Source organism: Balaenoptera acutorostrata, chromosome 2 (assembly GCF_949987535.1).
Source record: "Balaenoptera acutorostrata chromosome 2, mBalAcu1.1, whole genome shotgun sequence".
NCBI classification, from domain to species: Eukaryota; Metazoa; Chordata; class Mammalia; order Artiodactyla; family Balaenopteridae; genus Balaenoptera; species Balaenoptera acutorostrata.
In genome coordinates, this window is record NC_080065.1 from 95,148,483 (window position 1) to 95,168,333 (window position 19,851).

At 38.9% G+C, this 19,851-nt stretch overlaps 1 protein-coding gene across 1 annotated transcript in view; it reads left to right on the forward strand.

Annotated features, from left to right (window-relative positions):
• Positions 1–19,851, forward strand: part of MCC (MCC regulator of WNT signaling pathway) — a 430,278-nt gene that overhangs the window by 927 nt on the left and 409,500 nt on the right. The window lies entirely within an intron of this gene.

Consider the following 19,851-nt stretch of genomic DNA (forward strand, 5'->3'; position numbering starts at 1 on the left):
ACTGGGGGTTTACAGGTGAGGCTGGAAATAGACCCTACGCCCTAGCCCGGCTCCGCGCTCTAACCAGGTGAGCCTCCGGAGGGGTCTCGGGGCGCCTCTGCGCGACCACTCCTAACCCTCGCTGTGCTTGCTTCCAGCTCCCCTACAGGGGCGGTGTTGCAACGTCAAGCGGCAGGGCTTGGCAAAATAATTACTTCTGCCCAGATTTTTATCACTTATCAGACACTGATGGTGAAGAAGGTAATCGTAATGTTTTCTGGTATGCTTATATGAAAGGTCGACACCGGGCGCTGAAGCCTGTACGCGCCGAAATGTGAATTGCCTTCAAAGGCGTAGGCAGCCTGAATTGTGTACCACATCTTTCTTTAGCCTTTGTCTTGGTGATGCCGAAGATCCTCTGAAAATTCCAGGATGCCTCCTGCTGATTGTCATTGCCTACCTAGAGAAAAAAAGAGTGGGGAATCCCTCCCCACCCCCAAATTAGAAAAAAAAAAATCTCTGAAACAGGTGGTTTGACATGTAAAAGAATTTGACAGTTAAAAAAATAATTATTTATTTGGGACTTCACTCAATTATGATAATCCTTAGCTGAACTTCATTACTTTTCTGAAGTTTCATTGGGAAACATTAGAAAGATATCAGAAAACTGTATGGAGTAATTATGTTATGAAATGGAAAAAAATATGTAACTCTAGTTGACCTAATATAGATTTTTATCTGGAAGTCTTTCCCTGTTTGGGTTCTGGGTTAAAAAAATTTCATCCTATAGTTTAGGGTTTTGGGTTTTTTTTAACTTTATTTATTTATTTTTGGCTGTGTTGGGTCTTCATTGCTGCGCGCGAGCTTTCTCTAGTTGCTGAGAGAGGGGGCTACTCTTCGTTGCGGTGCGCGGGCTTCTCATTGCCGTGGCTTCTCTTGTTGCGGAGCACGGGCTCTAGGCGTGCAGGCTTCGGTAGTTGTGGCTCGCGGGCTCAATAGTTGTGGCTCACGGGCTTAGTTGCTCTGCGGCATGTGGGATCTTCCCGGACCAGGACTTGAACCCCTGTCCCTTGCATTGGCAGGCGCATTCTTAGCCACTGCGCCACCAGGGAAGTCCCGTTTAGGGTTTTTTTGTTGTTGTTTTTCTACTTGAAAAGCCGTTATCTCATTTGCAATAATAAAAACTATCTACATCCTTCATGTTAGAATGCAAAAAGAATTTAATTTCACATGGGCAAGAGTACATATAGAAAACTAGCCAAATTCTCTCCTTTCCTCCCACTAATCCTATTAATATGTTGCTTTACCTGAACTACACTTTCTGTGTAAATGCTCATATTATTTTGAATGGGGGCTATATGAGCACTGAAGGATAATGAATTCTTTAAGCACAGTTTGAGAACTTTGTTTTGGAGGGTGAAGCAGTGTGAGGGCATGATGTTAAAGAAGGAATTTTAGATGAAGGTAGAAACCTGCTGGGGCAAACGTGGGAAAAAATGTTATCCGTCCTTGAGCCACATGACTTTAATACATCTGCTTGAAAGTTGGAAGGCATGGGCAGTAGTGGACCCAAAGCCAAAACTTTAGCTGTGGGCAGAGTTGCCCTGGAAGTTATTTTTACGCTGTGACAGAATTTCCATATAGGAGGAGTTCAGGGGTGGCAATCTCATTGAGAGCAGGCACCAAAGAACTTGTCTAGAAGTGTGTTTACATAGCAAGCACAGTTTTATTGGAATATATGTTTATTTGGTATGCTTGAGGAATGGGGTTAACGAAAATAATGACTCCCTTTCCAATGTCACTCCTTTGTGCTGCCCCTATTTAATGACTTTACTGACCACTGTACAGTGGGAGATAAGGTGTGGAATGCTGTGAATTTTCTCTTTTATTAAACATGAGAGTTGGGCTTTCTGCTTTAAAACCTTGGAAACCTTGAATTCTCCTAAAGATGTCAAGTTTATGCTAATCATAAATAGCTGTATCCTTTAGGATTTCAGTTTGCCTATATATAATAGAATCACAGTCAAATAAGTGTTGACTGTCACACCTAGAAGTCTTGAGGTGGGCCATCCACGCTGAGGCAGCAGCTGCAGAATGGTATCAATGTCCCCCTTCCTTGTATCTTTCTGCATTGCATTCTTCACGTGGAGCATTCATCCTCATAGTTATGTCGCAGTCCTAAAATGATTGCTCTGTCTCCAACTTCATCTCCAAGTTCTAGGGAGCAAAGGTGTAAGAGGAAGCTGAAATGAATGCTGCCTGTATCATCAAAGCACAGCTTTCCCAGATCCCTAAATTGACATCATGTTGGTCAAACTACATCACTGTACCATGCCTACTTGCAGTAGAGTTTAAGGAAGTATATCATCCAATTGGGTACATCGCCTCCTATACAAAAGCTGAGTTCTGTTATTAAGAGCGGGAAATGGATATTGGGTAGGCAAGTAGCAACCAATACATATAATAAAACTCCCCATGTTAACCTAAATTCAACTGTATTGGCTCCAGTCCTTTTACCTAGCCATTATCCTCAAACAGGAGTGAGCTGGAGATGTTATATTTGGAGGAAGGATGAGTGGAAGAGAGACTGAGGCCATTGGGGAAATATCAGGGTACATCATTTCAGGAAGCAGGGAGGTAAGAGTTAGGGCTCTGTGTCTTAAATATCCCCTTGGGTCAGCCTTCCTCCTCAAACTGACAAAAAGGGTATTAGCTAGCTGGAGGTTCCTGGAGTTACTACTTCTGCCCTGGAACTCCCAGCCTGCCAGAGGGACCCAGAATCATTTCCATGGATACTTAAGCTGGAGCAAACAACTACCATCAGGTGGAGCCAAGCCATAGCTTGGACAGGGCAGGATTTGGGCTGCACAGTGTGAGCACAGCAGGCCCTTCTGGTGCATTTATTAACCTTACAATGAGTTTTGGGAGCCCTATATATCATGTTACAGGAGATGGAGGTTTTACTCTATTTGTTGAAATTAATTTCTCTTTGGAATTTTAAAGCTACTTGTTTTTATCCTTCAGTTTAAGAAACTATGTTGAACATTTTGACAAATATCTAAAACCAACACTTAACATTTATATCTAGTCCCCAAGCCTCAGCTTAAACACTGTTGCCTTAGAGAGAACTTCCATGACCACTGTATCAAAGTGTTAGAGAATTCCCTGGCGGTCCAGTGGTTAGGACTCAGCGCTTTCACTGCCGAGAGCATGGGTTCAATTCCTTGTTCGCGGAACTAAGATCCCACCATTGGCTTTCTTCCAAAGCACTCTTTACAACTTGTAATTGCATTTCTATTTATTACTTTGCCCATTTATTTTCATTCTCCCATTGGCCTTCATGAGGGCCAGAATCATGTCTATTTTATTAAAACAGTACACTCAGGATCTAGCACAGTATTTGCCATATAGCACTCAGTCAGTAAATTCTGATGAATAAATGACCAAGAATAAACAGTGGTATGTTCATGTAGGTTGAAAAATCTTTCAAGCATTTTCCATGTTTATGAGATACTTAAATGTAAGTATATTTTATTATATAATATTTTCCTTTCAAATAACTTCTTTTTGGTTATATAAAAGGTATTTTTGGTGATGAAAATTTGCAAAATACAGAAATATATAAAAATAAAATCAAAATCATCCATTATCCCATAATTAAGGTGTATTTTTTCTGTTTTCCTGGTGACATATCTATACCATATCATTCCTCTAGTACATTTAAAATGATTCGATAAAAGGAAAGGCATCTCATGTTCATGGTTAGGAAGTTTTAATATTGTTATGATGGCAATACTCCCCCGTTTCGCCCCAACCTCCCCAGCCCTAGGTAACCATTAATCTACTTTCTATCTCTATTGATTTGCCTATTACAGATATTTCATGTAAATGGAATCATACATTATGTGACCTGTAGTTGCTTGTGTTTTGGTGTCATATCCAAGAAGGTTTTGCCTAATCCAAGGTCACAAAGATTCACTCCTATGTTTTCTTCTGAGAGTTTCATAGATATAGTTCTTACATTTAGGTTTGTGATCCATTTTGAGTTTATTTGTGTGTATGGTGTGAAGAAGGGGTCCAGGTTCATTCTTCTGCATGTGGCTATCAAGTTGTTCCAGCACCATTTGTTGAAAAGACTATTCTTTCCTATTTTCATGACACTCTTGTCAACAATCAATTGACCATAAACATCAAGAGTTTATTTCTGAACTCTCAGTTCTTTTCCATTGGTACATATGCCTATCCTTATACCAGTACCACACTATTTTGATTACTGTTGCTTTGTTGTAAGTTTTGAAATTGAGAAGTGTGAATCCTCCAGTTTTGTTCTTCTCTTTTTAAGATTGGTTATTCTTAGTCCTCTGAGTTCCCATACACATTTTAGGATCAGCTTGTCAATTTCTTCAAAACAGGCAGCTGGAATATTTGATTGGGATTGTTTTGAATTTATAGACCAATTTGTTCACTTGCATTTTTGGTAAGTATATTTTTCAGGATAGTTTTGTTTTTTTCCACCAGCCCTTTATTTTACAGTCTTTTAATTTGGAGTCAGCAGGTTAGTGAACATCTGAAGTAATAATAGCAAATGTGTATAGAAGCTTTTATAGTTTACAATCAATTGGTCCATATATTATCTCATTTAATTCTTGCAACAGGAATTAATATCTCTGTTTTAAGACAGGGAGCCAAGACAACATAGCCTCTAAGGAAAAAGAATGAACCTGTGGCCCTTACCTGAGAGCCTTTTTTACCATAAATGCTGCGCAGCTAACACAAGAAAACCTATTAAAACCCCTAAAGCCTTAAAGTTATTTCCTGTTTAATTTACCCAAGGTCTATGGTGCAGATGAATTTTCATTTTAAAACTGGCTTCTTAGCATCAGTGGGAATGTCATTTAAATTCTTGGTACAGAAGGTGAGGCATTTGCATTCTAAATGAGTTTCCATGTGGGTCTCAGCTGGGGAGACTCTCTGTTGTTCAGTAAATTGAAAATCTCTTTAAGTGTTAGTCCCAGAGTAGAAACCATATGGAGAGAAAGGGCATTTCCTTAGAGAACAGTTAATTGTCAGCTTCTCATTGTCATTTCAAAATGTCAGTTTAAATATGTAAATGAGTAATTACTAAATCCGTGCAATTGATTATTGATGACTCTGATGGGAGAAAAAGGGTTGGGTAGGCAGAAGGACTCTCTGGACCTATTCATTGTTCAAATATTTGGATCCCTGTCCCTTAGCAAAGTGAAAATGTAAACGGAACAAATTGCTAGGTTGACCCAATAAGCATTAAATGTGTTTGTCTGATGTGACAGTTGTTAGTTGAGTTTAAGTGTAGCCCTCAGTTGAATATTTAGTTGTGAAACTTTTGCTTGGAAAATTCTGGATAGATGAGCTCTTTGTTTAATTTTTTAAATATTCACATCACAATGTAGAAGATAATTGAAAATACATCTTAGACTTGATGTTGGTGTTAATTGGGCATCTATTCAACATTGTGACAAGTGCCATAGTTTAAGACACCTGTTGTCTATTGTTTAAAAGTTCTCATGTACACATTTGTGATACAGATGAAGGAAGTAAAAACAGATAGGGTGAAAGAGGGCATTTATATAAAAGTGTGACTGCATTTCATTTAAATGTCAGAATTTTTCACTTATTTACAAAAAATCAGAACTTTTTTCTGAGAATAACAACCTTAACAGAATATTCCACATTAGAGATTAATGCTTTTAGGCAAGAGTTTTACTTTAACAATTGTATGTACTGTAGAGTCTTAGCCTGAGTGTACTTCATGATAAGCAGGGTGGAAATCTTTGAGAGAATATTGTTGGGGAAGTATTTACTCTTCTAAAAATATGTTGGCAGTTTTATATTTATTGTAAGCAAAGGGGGAAATCAGTGCTGCTCACCTCCCTCCCCCTTCTTGGTTTCCTAAGTTCCTTCATCTCTGACCAGAATTATTCTCCTAGTGTCGTAACATGCAAGCTCGGCTCCTCCAGGCCACTTTACATGGACGTTAAAGTCATTTTTCTATAAAATAAAGCTGAGCAGGCAGCTCCTCGTAAAGTCCTTCAACAGTTAGTTGCCTGTTTCTTACAGCTAATTTCAGACTCCTCCTAGGGCCGTTTGATTTGAAGCGCCTGGCCATCTGGCACAGTGATTGTATCCCCTCTAGCATTATCTTTCACACTCCCTCCTCTGGCAGGCCCAGCTGTTCCAAACTTCAGTGCTTTGCACATGCAGCTCCTCTGTAAGTGCCCTTCTCTCCCCCTTGTTGTCTGGTAAGCACCTTCTCAGTTTTCCTAGACTCAGTTCTCATGCAGCTCTTTCTCTCTGGAGACTTTCCCTCATGCCTCAGGACCTTATACACACTCCTAGGCCAGCACTGCTCACCTTTGATATTCTCACTGTTTCCATTTCCTTGCTTCCCACACTCAAGGCAGAGACTATACTTCTTTTGTCTTTTGTCTTCATAATCTCAGTGCCCAACACATAGTAGAAATTTATTAAATATTGATCAAATAAAATTGTTCATGTGTAATGGTAATTTCAAACACTTTAGAATACTTAGAAAAAGATTTATCAGGTTTTGTCCAACTTAGAAGAAGCTGAGAACCTAAATGGCTGTCGACAGATGAGTGGATAAAGATGTGGTACATATATACAATATATAATATATATAATATAATATGTAATATATAAAACATATATAAAAAAGAATGAAATAATGCCATTTGCAGCAACATGGATGCAAGTAGAAATTATCATACTAAGTGAAGTAAATCAGAAAGAGGAAGATGAATACCATATGATACCACTTACATGTGGAATCTAAAATATGATACAAATGAACTTGTTTACAAAACAGAAACAGACTCACAAAGAAAACTTATGGTTACCAAGGGGAAAGGGGGTAGGGGAGGGATAAATTAGTAGTTTGGGATTAGCAGATATAAACTACTATATATAAAACAGATAAATAACAAGGTCCTACTTTATAGCACAGGGAACTATATTCAATATCCTGTAACAAACCATAGTGGAAAATAATATGAAAAAGAATTTATGTATAAGTGAATCACTTTGCTGTACACCAGAAACTAACACAACATTGTAAATCAACTATACTTCAATAAAAAAGAAGAAGCTGAGAAATTTACATTTGAAAATATGTATCATGTGCATTTTACCTAATCTAGAATATTAGGGTGATGGGGACTCTGTGCCCCTTCAACTAACTAGTCATGTGACTTTAGGCAAGTCACACACACCTCTCCAATCTGTCTTCTTCTATAAAGTGATTTTAACATCTTTTTCAGGACTGAAAGAGTTTTATTTTCTGGACTGTAGGTACTAGGATGTTTTTGGTAGCATATTTTTTTGGAAAAGCATACTGTTTAAATTAGTCCCATTGGGCAACTGTTGGTGTTTGCTTGTAAATTAACTGTGATAAATCCATAGTTTCTCTGTATTAGTAGCTGTTATCATCCAATAGGCTTCAATACCATCTAGTTAGTAGTATTTTCAAAAGCATTGAACTGTTGGTTAGGTTCTGTGTCAGTTCCTGAGTAAAGATTATAAGATGAAGTAAATGAAAAAAAAAAAAAAACTACTCTTAATTGTGTATTCTAGTTGTTATTAAAAAGTTGTTTGGCAGTTGACCACATGGTTCTATCCTGACTCTTTCAGGGTAGATAAATGCTTTAAAAACTATTTTCAAATTAATATTTATAGTCCACTTTTCTTAGGCTATTCCTTTCTGGTTACTGGGTATTCACAGTGAACAAACATTTTAAACTAATCACAGAATAAAAAACTAATAATAGAATTAAGGGAATTTACTTAATCCTAACTTGTGTTATAGTAACTTCTATTCAGTTTCTTTCACCTACCAGATTATAAACTTCATGAGTGTAACAATCATGCCTTTTATCTCTCACACCACCTGACACTATTCCTTGTACATAAATGCTGTGTACATAGATGTTAAATCAGTGTTGAATGAATGAAGTGATGGATTAATACTACCTTAAGACAAAATTATGTTGCTACTTCTACACTTGCAAGGTAGGATTTTGATTTTTCTCATTCCTAGAATAGAGAAAAACTCCTGTGCCAGTGTTAACCTGTCTCTAACTGTATGCTCACATGCTTCCAGATTTACCATCAGTAAAATAACATGGAACGAGGAAAACACAAAGACTATTGCCATGTAAGTTAGTTTGTTAAAGTCCCCTATTTTGGTAATATAAAATAAAGGTTCCCTTAAAGGAGTAATTTGCTATCCATAGTGGTTTTTTACTTTATAGATTCCTTCTCAATCTTCAGTCCCTATAGCATCTGCTGACTGTCACACCAGAGCAAATTTAAGAATATTAATTTTTATTTTTAAATGTTTATTGCATGCCCACTGTATGCACAGAGGAATTCAAAGATGGGTGTGTTACAGCATCTTCCTTTAAGGAGTATTTGGTCTTATGCAATAAGTACACACATGACCAGAGACAAGGAGAAGTGCAAAGCATCTAGGAAGGTTCAGGGGAAGGGAGGAAAACAATTGGGCTTTATAGGAGGACGTTGTTCTAGTAAGTTTGTTGCAAGGAATATGTAACTGGCCCAGACTGGTCGCTTAGCTTCACCTCCCATCATAGATCATGGCCTCTGTCTTTACTTCAGCCGGAGTGGCTCTAGCGATGGCTTCCCTGCTGCCCTGCACCCTCCCACAGACAAAGGAGCCAAGGGCAGCCCTGATGACAGGGAGAGACCGCCCTGCAGAGGCCCGGGCTTCCTCAGCGACTGCCTGGACCTGTCAGGTGCGCAACCCTGGGCTGTTGTGGAGGTCACGCCCTGTGGAGCAGCGACCAGTGAGAGACAGGAAACCGGAGGGAACCAGCTGTTAAGCTGCTCCTCCTTCCTCCCCGCCGAGGACCTGTTCTGATTGCAGTAGTTTCCTCTGGCCTCTGCAAGACCAGACAACCAGCTACGTGTGCTGCAGAGCTGTGGCCAGCTTGCTTGCACACCCCTTACGTTAGCTCTCCCCGCTTTGTTTCCTCACTCAGCTTTTCCCTTCACTCGTGCTTTCCTGAGACTGCACCCCCAATAATGTATAAGCATGTAAGTTTAAGACAGAACCCGTGTAAACAGCTCACAAAAAGGAGATTATTATTTAAATACATTGGGCCTCATTGGCCCTGAACCTAATTGCAAAAAAAAAAAAAAAAAAAAAAAATGCATTCAATAAGGAAAAATACAAAGAAAAAGAGATCATTCTTAATCTCATCTACCCAGAGATAGTAAGAGTAAAGACACAACAGATACACACAGATATGATGTAGGGCTCATTATTTGTTGCACACATCCATCCCTACTTCTCTTCTTTCCAAAAGATCCCTAACAAAAGTGCAAGCAGCCTCTCCTCCTACAAGAAACCCATGTATTGCAGGGTCCCACCTCCCAATGTAAGGGGAAGCCTGACAGATCTAAGGGTAGTCCCAGCCTCTTGATAACATTTGAGTTAGGAATGGACATGTGATAAGACTTGCACTAATGAGTCTCTAGAAAAAGTGTGCTGGAGATAGCTAGAAAAGGTTTCCACGTTCTTCTGGTAGAGTTTCTGAAAGCAGCTCCTTCTCTCTTTCCCTCCCAAATGGGAGATAAACATGAAGAGGGTGCATGTACCCTTGATTGCCAGTAGTAGCCACTACAGATCCAAAGGAGATTAATATTAGGAAGAAGACCACACTTTTAAGGGAGAGGAACAGCATGGAAACAGCTAGAGCCTTCATGATATTGATTGAACCACCCTGCCTCTAGCCTTCCTGCTGCACAATACATTTCTTTATTATTTAAGATCTCTTGAGTTATATCTTCTTTACTTATGCCCTAAAACATACTAATGTATTTATATATAAATGGGATTTTACTAGGCAGGGTGTTTTGTAATCTACTTTTTTTTTTAACATACTATATCATGCAAATTTGCCATGTAAATATAGACCTCATATCACCATTTAAAATTAAGTATTGCATGGTGTGTGTGTGTTTGTGTGTGTGTGTGTAACTTGATATATTATACTAGTTGTCTCTCTCCAGAAATTTTATTTTACTTTCTTAGTTTATTTGTTGCTTACCGCAAAACTCAGTGGCTTAAAACAACACATATTTATCATCTCACAGTTTTGTGGGTCTTGAATCTCAGAAGTGACATCCATCACTTTAGCAGTATTCTGTTCTTTAGAGTCAAGTCCCAAGGTCCAGCTGACACTCAAGGGGAGGGGATTACATAAGGGTGTGACTCCCAGGAGGCAGGGATCATCGGGAGCTTTTTTAGAAGGCTACCTGTCCCACTTTCTGACTTACAGACAGTTATCTGTAAGCCAAGGAGAGAGAGGCCTCAGAATGAAATCAACACTTCTGATACCTTGATCTTGGACCTCTAGCCTCTACAATCGAGAGAAAATAAATTTCTGTTGTTTAAGCCACCTAGTTTGTGGTACTTTGTTATGGCAGCACTAAAAAACTAATAAACCCCTCTATGAATATCTAGGTTAATATATTACTAATTGCCTTCCAGAATTTACTGTGCCTTCTGGAACCAGTAAAAGTGCCCATTTCCTCACATATTCAGTAATGTTACACATTATTACCTTTTTTAGCCTTCACCAATCTGACCTCTGAATAATGGGATCACATTATTTAATTTTACAGTTCTTTGTAAATTTGGACATCTTTTTGATTTATTTATTGACTAGCTCTGTTTCTAATTTGTGTATTTTCTCAATTCTCATTTTTTTTCTGTTAGAGAATTTGTGTTTTTCTTTTGGTTTATAAGAAGTCTTTGTATATTAGGAATATTAATTTTTTGTCAGGTTGGAAATGTTTTCCCCAAATTTTTGCTTTAGTTTGAAATTTGTGATATCTTTTGCAAAACATAAGTTTTAAATTTAAATGTAGCCAAATCTGTCACTTTCTTCTTTTACTTTTTCACATCGAGCTCAGTAGATAAATATTGGCATTTTCTTATAGCTATCTTAGGATTCATTTATAAATATCTAATTCTTCTGGAATTTATGTGTATATGATTTACATGATAGGAAGCATCATTTTTTCCCCAAATGATTAGTCATTTGTCCTAATCCCATTTAATAAATCCATTCTTTCCCTGATGATCTGAATGTACACTTTATTATATACTAACTTTAAAAGTATATATATTTGCATTTGATTATAGAGCCTACATTTTCTTTTATTGATCTATCTGTTCTTGTATTAATACTGTTACTTCATAGTATGGTTAAATATGCCATATGGATTGGCTTCCCTCATTGTCTCTCCTTACACCCCAAAAAACCATTTTGGCTATTTCCAGGCATTTTTCCCATCTAAGAGAGCTTTAGAAATTCCATTGAATTTTTTTTCCTTCTAGTTTTATTGAGGTATAATTTACATACAGCACTGTGTAAGTTTAAGGTGTACGTTATAAAGATTTGACTGACTTACATCATGAAATAATTACCACAATAAGTTTAGTGAACATCTATCATCTCATATAGATAGAAAATGAAAGAGAAAGGAAGAAACATTTTTCCTTGTGATGAACACTCTAAGGATTTACTCTCTTAACTACTTTCATATAATGTAACACACAGCGGTGTCAATTATACTTATGCTGTACATCACATCCCTAGTACTTACTTATAACTAGAAGCTTGTACCTTTTGACCGCCTTCATCCAATTCCCCCTTCCTCCATCCCCCCACCTCCGGTAACCACAAATCTGATCTCTTTTTCTATGAGTTTGTTTGTTTGTTTGTTTTTGAAGTATAATTGACCTATAACACAGTGTTAGTTCCTGGTGCACAGCATAGTGATTGGATATTTCCATACAATACAAAATGATGACCATGATAAGTCGAGTTACCATCTGTTCCCTTACAAAGATGTCACATTATTTTTGACTATATTCCCCATGCTGTACCTTTCATCTGGTGACTCATTTATTTTGTAACTGGAAGTTTGTACCTCTTAATCTCCCTCACCTATTTCTCCCCTCCCCCTAACCTCCTCCCCTCTGGCAACCATCTATTTATTCTCTGTATCTATGACTGTTTCTGTCTTGTTATGTTTGTTCATTTGTTTGTTCATTTTGTTTTTCATTCCACGTATGAGTGAAATCATATGGTGTTTGTCTTTCTCCATCTGACTTATTTCACTTAACATAATACCTTATAGGTCCATCCATGTTGTCACAAATGGCAAGATTTCATTTTTTATGACTGAGTAATATTGCATTATATATATATAATATATATAATATTCTTAATGTATATATATTCTTTATCCATTCATTTATCAGTGGGCACTTAGGTTGCTTCTGTATCTTGGTTATTGTAAATGCTACGATGAACTTAGGGGTGCGTATATCTTTTCAAATTAGTGTTTTTGTTTTCTTTAGAAAAATACCCAGGAGTGGAATTGCTGGATCATATGGTAGTTCTATTTTTAATTTTTTAAGGAACTTCCATACTGTTTTCCATAGTGGCTGCACCAATTTACATTCACACCAACAGTGCACAAGTGTTCCCTTTTCTCCACCTCCTCATCAATACTTGTTATTTATTGTCTTTTTGGTAATAGCCATTTTGACAGGTGTGAGGTGATATCTCATTGTGGTTTTGATTTGCATTTCCCTGATGATTAGTGATATTGAGCATCTGTTTATGTGCCTGTTGGTCATTTGTATGTCTTCTTTGGAAAAAATGTCTGTTCAGTTTCTCTGCAAATTTTTAAATCCAATCATTTATTTTTTTTGATGTTGAGTTGTATGAGTTCTTTGTACATTTTGGATATTAACTCCTTATCAGGTACATTGTTTGCAAATATCATCTCCCATTCAATAGGCAGCCTTTTTGTTTTGTTGGTAGTTTCTTTCACTGTGGGAAAGCTTTTTACTTTGATGTGGAAATTTCATTGACTTTTAATTGTCTGTTAATTTTAATTTCATTAACTTGTGATACATTTCTAAATTAACGTAGGAAGAATTGATATCTTTGCAAGCCAGTTTTTTCATAAGAGGGATTGTATATCTCTACATTTACTCAAGTCTTTTTTATGTCACTCAGTGGTTTTCCTCATATTTGCACATTATTTTTTGTTTTGTTTTGTTTCTCTGTCTTTCCCTCCAGATTTTGCTGCTATCATGAATGGAGCTTTTTTTAAACTTCTTTGTTTTTCTAGTTGATAATTGATGGTGTATATTAAAGCTATTTATTTTATTTGTTCAAATATTTTATTTTTTCAACACATTTTTTGAGTGCTTACTAAGTAATAGACACTGGTCTAATCACTGAGACTGTAGCAGTGATCAAAATAGGCAAAATTCTCTGCCCTCAAGAAACTTACATTCTTGGGGGAGGGGATGAGATAAATAGTAAACACAAAAGCAATATATGATCTGTCAGATGGTAAGAAGTACCAAATGAAGCAGGAAAGGGAATAGTCAGCACAAGCGAAGAGGTGAATTTTAATATTAAATAGGGTAGTTAGGGGAGACCTCACTGAGAAAATAATTTTTGAGCCAATACCTGAGGAGTTAGGGAGCAGCCATTTATTTATGTGGAGGAATAAGTTTCCTGACTGAAGGAACAGCAAATGCAAAAGTCATGAGGTGGAAGCTGGTGCATCCAAAGAATAAGGAAGTCAGTGTGGCCGGCATGAGAAAGGGAAGAGAAGTGGAAGATGCAGTAAGGAGGGGTAGATGGTATGGCCTGGTAGGTTACTGTAAGGACTTTGGCTTTTAGTCCGAGTCAGAGTTTCCTGCTTGATTCTGTAGGACTGTCTTTACTTACGTTCTCCATTTTTTTACTCCCCATAAAGTCCTCAACCCACTCAATTCTGGCATCTGTCACTCCCATCAATCCATACTTGTACGACATTGCTAAGGTCACTGGTGACTTTGTCAGTAAATAAAATGGGCATTTTCAGTCCTTGCCTTGTATGAATTACCTCTCAGCAGTCGACCATGCTGACCATTGCCCGCGGCTCGCAGCCCCGTCTCTTCCTGGCTCCCACAACCCCACAGTCTTCTTGCTTTTCTCCCATCTGTCTGGCTCCTCCTTTCTGTCTCATTTGCAGGCTCACCTCTTCTACCCTAACTCTTGAGGGTCAGACTTTTGCAAGGCATCAACTTCTGCCCCTTCCTCTTTTAACCTCATGCATTCTGTCTGGGCATTTATGCTTCATCTCTCTTATTTATGTTTCAGCTTCAGTTATCTTTGAAGAGGCCACTGAGTCCCATAGTAAATGTCCAGCTCAGACTTCTCTTCTGAGCCTCAGACCTGCAGGACAAATTAACTCAATTGCCTATAAATCATGTCCCACCAGATATTCCTAAAACATGCTGAATTATACCAGTCCAATATTGGATTCATCATCTCCCGCCTAGTTTTGCTATCTCATCAAATGTGTCTACGTGTACACCCACTTACACAAGCCAGAAGAGATCTTGGCATCATCCTGGACACCCCCTTTTCCATCAACTCCCATACTGGTTTCACGACCAATTCCTAATATTTTTTAAATTTAATTTTTATTTTATATTAGAATATAGTTGATTTACCATGTTGTGTTAGTTTCAGATGTACAACAAAGTGATTCAGTTATATGTATACATATATCCATTCTTTTTCAGATTCTTTTCCCATATAGGTTATTACAGAATATTGAGTAGAGTTCCCTGTGCTATACAGTAGCCAAGTCCTATTATTTCACCTTCTAAATCTCTCTCATATCTGTCCACTGCTTTCCATGTCTACTCCTGCCAGCCTAATTCTCTCTCTTGGAGTGCTGCAGATACTCCTAACTGACTTTCTTGTGTCTCCTTTGGCCCTCCTCCCATCCAGCCTTCCACACTGTAGCCAGAGGAGATCTCTTCTGAAGTGCCAGTCTGCGCATGTCACCCCAGCTTAAAACCTTCAGTTCGGTCAGATTCTTAACTTGGCTACCACAGGCCCTGCAAGGTTCCACCTCCTCCTTCCTCTCCTGCCTCACCTTTTCTCTCCTCCTGGCTCTCTGTCCACCAACCACTCTAGTCCTTGAATTTCAGCTTCTCCATCGTGTTCTGCTGTCAGTTCCCATCCAGTTCCCCTGCGGCTGAATATATCCAGCTGTTCTCAAGCTCCTCAACTGAACTTCAACATCGCTTTTTCAGCCTTCCTTGGCCCTCCCTCCCATCTTTCTTGCCTTCAGAGCACTATTTCAATTTGTAACAATGTGTTCATTTGTGGGAATTTCTTGGTGAATGTCTTTCTGGCTCACTCCACCATGAGTTCATGAGAACAGGGACTGTTTTTGTTCACCATTAAATCCTCAGGCCTAGCGCAGGAACCTGGCACATTGTAGGCACTCAGGAAATATTTGAGGAAAGAATCAGTGAAGCCCTTTTTGCTTCTTAGAACTAAACCGACCGTTGCATTTTTGCATAACTGGCACACTAGTACACATATTTTTATTTGCATAAGCAACTTATTTCTATAAACATAAAAGCACCCCTTTTGAGAGGTGTCTGAGTTTTTCTGGAGCTGCTAGAGAAGGAATTGCTGTTGGGGATTTTCTTACTTTATCAAGATATGATATAACTCCTCTGTTCTTTGTGCATGCCCCCAGGGCTCAGGATTGAGTAAACACACACATTCTGAGATGATAGCTATCCAACACTGTTAATGACTTTTCCAAATGTGTTAAGGGTGTTGTTTTGATTAGGGTGAAATCCACCTTCTGGAGGCTTCAGGAAAATATTGCAAGGGTGAGGTGCTATTTCCTGGTGTTTCTGTTGAACACTGCCCAGGGGACTCTGAAATAGGCAGTCAGGAAACCCAAATCTGGGGGCAAATTTGAGATCAGAGCTGTGAGGTGTTTCCGAAGGATGCAAGGCCCAGAAAAGAAAGTAGAAAGTGGGTGAATGGCTGGGTCTGCTGAAGTCACATCGCCACACAGATAGTTCCAGAAGGCCAGAGGCCCAACTCTGTGGGTGGTCTGCAACTAATTTTGAGGTATTTTGACCTGACTGACAAGTCACGCAAGAAGAGTACCAATATTTAAATCTTATTTATTTCCCTCAGTTTCTAATGTGCTGTATGGGCATTAACTGGTGAAGGTTCCCAAATGTGTGGGTTAAACCTTTTTACTTTACCATTCAAACTGACCTTCGTTTCTAAAAACGTTTTTAAATGTATCACTAAAGTATAGTAGTTTTTGTTTATTTAGTATAACAATTTTTGTTTATTTACTAAATAAGTTATCACTCCTACTTATCTTGAATTCCTGATCATCTGATGGGAAGAACCTTTCATTTCTTATAGCTCTTACTGAACTAACAATCCTTTTGGAACAGAGGATCCCTCTGGACATTCTAGTGTAATCCATAGCTTCCAGAAGTGCTATTGTTTTCAACACCTGTGGATATTTTTTTAATGGTGCAAAATGGCCATCCTTTAATATCAATTGCAATTATTTATTGTATGTCTCCAAGAGGCAGGCAGTATAGAGTTGTGACATTCAGAATGGGTTCTGATGTTCTAATCTTGACTCCATCACACACTAGCTTTGTGACCTTAGGCAAGTACTTAATACTTTCATACCTTGGTTTCCTCATCTATAAAATGGGGGTATAATAGTATCTACTATACTATTATAAATGAGGTTGTTCTGAGGAGTACATGAGTTACTGTTGGAAAGAATGTGTCCTTAAGAGTGCTTGGCTTATAGTACGTACTATGAGGTTTCTTGAATAGAATAAATGTGATAAAGTTCCATAAACCAGTACTTCTCAAATTTTGATGTGCATAGAAATCATTTGGGGATATGGTTGAATTGCAGATTCTGACTCTGCGGTTCCAGTGTGGGACCTGAGAGTCTGCATTTCTAAGATGCTCCCCCACGTGTTGCAGCCGCTGCAGGTCCACAGACCACACTTGGAGTAGCAGCAGCCAAATACACGGCAGCAAGCTGCATCTGTCTCCAACATTCTGCCTGGATGTGACATGCTGCATTTATAAGCAGCTGGGGCTCCCAAATGCTCCTCTCTTCTGCAGCTCTGTGGGTACAATGGGCACAGCGTGCAGCATGGGGCTGTCAGGGGAGCCTCAAGCGGTCTGCAGCCTCCTCTGGTCCCCACAGCTTTCAGTGGGGAGAAGCCAGCATCCTTGTCGCTGGAAGTTAGTTCTCTGATCAGCTGGGGGTGAGCTACTGACGCAGCGCGTGTGCTGTGTGTTCGGCAAGAAAGAGAAGGAAGAGGGCAGGCTGATGAGAAGATTCACAGGAAGAGATACTCATCCGAGTATTAGTTGAACAAAAGAACAAATGGTCACATCCAAATAAAGGTTCCTGTGCCTCTTCGGTTAAGGGATCCTCACTGACAAGGTGCCTCAGAGGATCTGTCACGTGCCTCGGGCTTGACCCTCTTTCCTGGCTCCACAGATGGTCGGGATTGCCAATGGAAAGAGGGTTCCCTTTATACAAGATATTCCCCAAATCCAACCATGGCGATAACGAAAAGCTAGAAATAATTTCAGCTACAACCACTTGGGAGGTTCTTTTTTTTTCCTTAAACATTTTTTTATAGTTTAGACATGAATACTGTATCTGTTTTCATGCAGGGAACTCTCTTAGGCAACCTACTTTCTATTGTTTCAGTGCTTTCCCTTTCTCTCAGTTTCCCATGAATATCATGTGAACAGAGAAAAATTTACAACTCAGTTCCCTGCCCTAGGGTGTCTAGTTTCCCTTTCTTTAAATGTCTGTATCCACAGAATACGACTCAGGTATGTGTGTGTGTGCCACGTGTGTGCATGCATGTTTCCATAGTAATTCTGGGATTTTTTTTTTTTTTTTTGGCATGGGTGTCTGGGTCATCTAGTTTCCTTTGAAGCATTTGTCTGCCCTTTGACTTTCAAATCATTGATCTAAAGGTAGATCAGTTGCTTCAGTAGCAACACAGGTTTCTGAGGTAGCACATGATGACTGGCTACTTCTGCTCCAAAAGTTGCCTTAAATCAGGATTACCCCCTCCTCCCCCACCAGTCAGAGAATAACAGAGTGTTTATAGTTCAAATAAAATTCTTTGAACACAGAATTCTGATTTTTTCAAAAGATCTCTTTTTCCAAGGTCTTCACTCATGTTCTACACACAACACACACACATACACACACCCTCGGCCCTGGTCTTGATTGGCCCTCTCAGCTTGCCTGGATCTTCTTGAGCAAGCTGTCTGGGAGAGGCCGGTGCCTGGCACCAATGGGATGTTTGTTCTCAGGAAAACTCTCCCACAAAGTCAGTTCCACTTTGCTGAGGTGAAAACCCTTTCATCCTCTGAACCTTTGATCTAGGTAAGTTGAAGATTGCTCTGGTCAACTGAAGTGCTGAAAGTGAGATCTTATTACATAAGCCAGGCCACTTTCGGTTTTGTCTTTATCTGTGGACAACCACACCAGACACCTGCTGGTTCAGGGCCCGGGGCACTCTCTCTGTATGTAACCCCTCAAGCCTTCCTTTCTAATCCCTTCCACTTGGTCCAGCAGCTCAGGTCAGCGCACAGCCCGCACTCTTGTTACGCTGGCCCCATGAGCAGCACACACTGGTCTATTCCAGTCACACACCATTACGTTTTTATACACTGCGGTGCCTTGTCTAAGAGTTCTCATTCATTTATACCTCAAATTGCATCATTTTTACAACTTGGAAGCAATATGACTTTGTCCCCTCCTCTTCATAGGTCCCTTGCTATTATAAAAGAACTTAATTTCCCCTGGTGTGATCTCCTGGGCCCCACCCAAGAAGCTGACATTTGAAGCCTTTAAAACCTAGCCTGTGTAGCACAACCATTAAAACCCACTGTGAATGTAAATTGGTGCAGCCACTATGGAAAACAGTATGGAGGTTCCTCAGAAAACTAAGCATAGCATTACCATATGATCCAGCAATCCCACTCCTGGGAATATACCCGGACAAAACTATAATTCAAAAAGATACATGCACCCCTATGTTCATAGCAGCACTATCCACAATAGCCAAAACATGGAAACAACCTAAATGTCCACCGACAGATGAATGGGTAAAGAAGATGTGCTACATATATACAATGGAATACTACTCAGCCATAAAAAAGAATGAAATAATGCCATGTGCACCAACATGGATGCAACTAGAGATTATCATACTAAGTGAAGTAAGTCAGAAAGAGAAAGACAAACACCATATGATATCACTTACATATAGAATCTAAAATATGGCACAAATGAACCTATCTACAAAACAAACAGACTCACAGACGTAGAGAACAGACTTGTGGAGGGATGGTCTGGGAGTGTGGGGTTAGCAGATGCAAACTTTTACATTTGGAATGGATAAACAACAAGGTCCTACTGTATAGCACAAGGAACTATATTCAATATCCTGTGATAAACCATAATGGAAAAGAATATAAAAAAAGAAAGTCTATATGTGTATAACTGAGTCACTTTGCTGTACAGCAGGGATTGGTACAGCATTGTAAATCAACTATATTTCAATTAAAAAATAGTAAATAAAAATTTAAAAATAAAACCCACTGTAATGTGACGGTAATAACTTAGCCTTAGCCTGCTCTGGGGTGCTGTATCCAGGGGTTAAGATCAGTATTCATCTCGGTAAGTTGGGTAGCAGGTTAATTTTTAATTTATTATTTTAATTATTTGTTAATTTTCATATATGCCACATATATTATTTTGTGTGTATCAAATACTATATCATTTAACCTTTTTAAAATTTTGAGTTCTGGAGTCAGGCATTGAATTTTAGTTTATTCACTGTATGATTTGGGGCAAGTTACTTAACTTTTC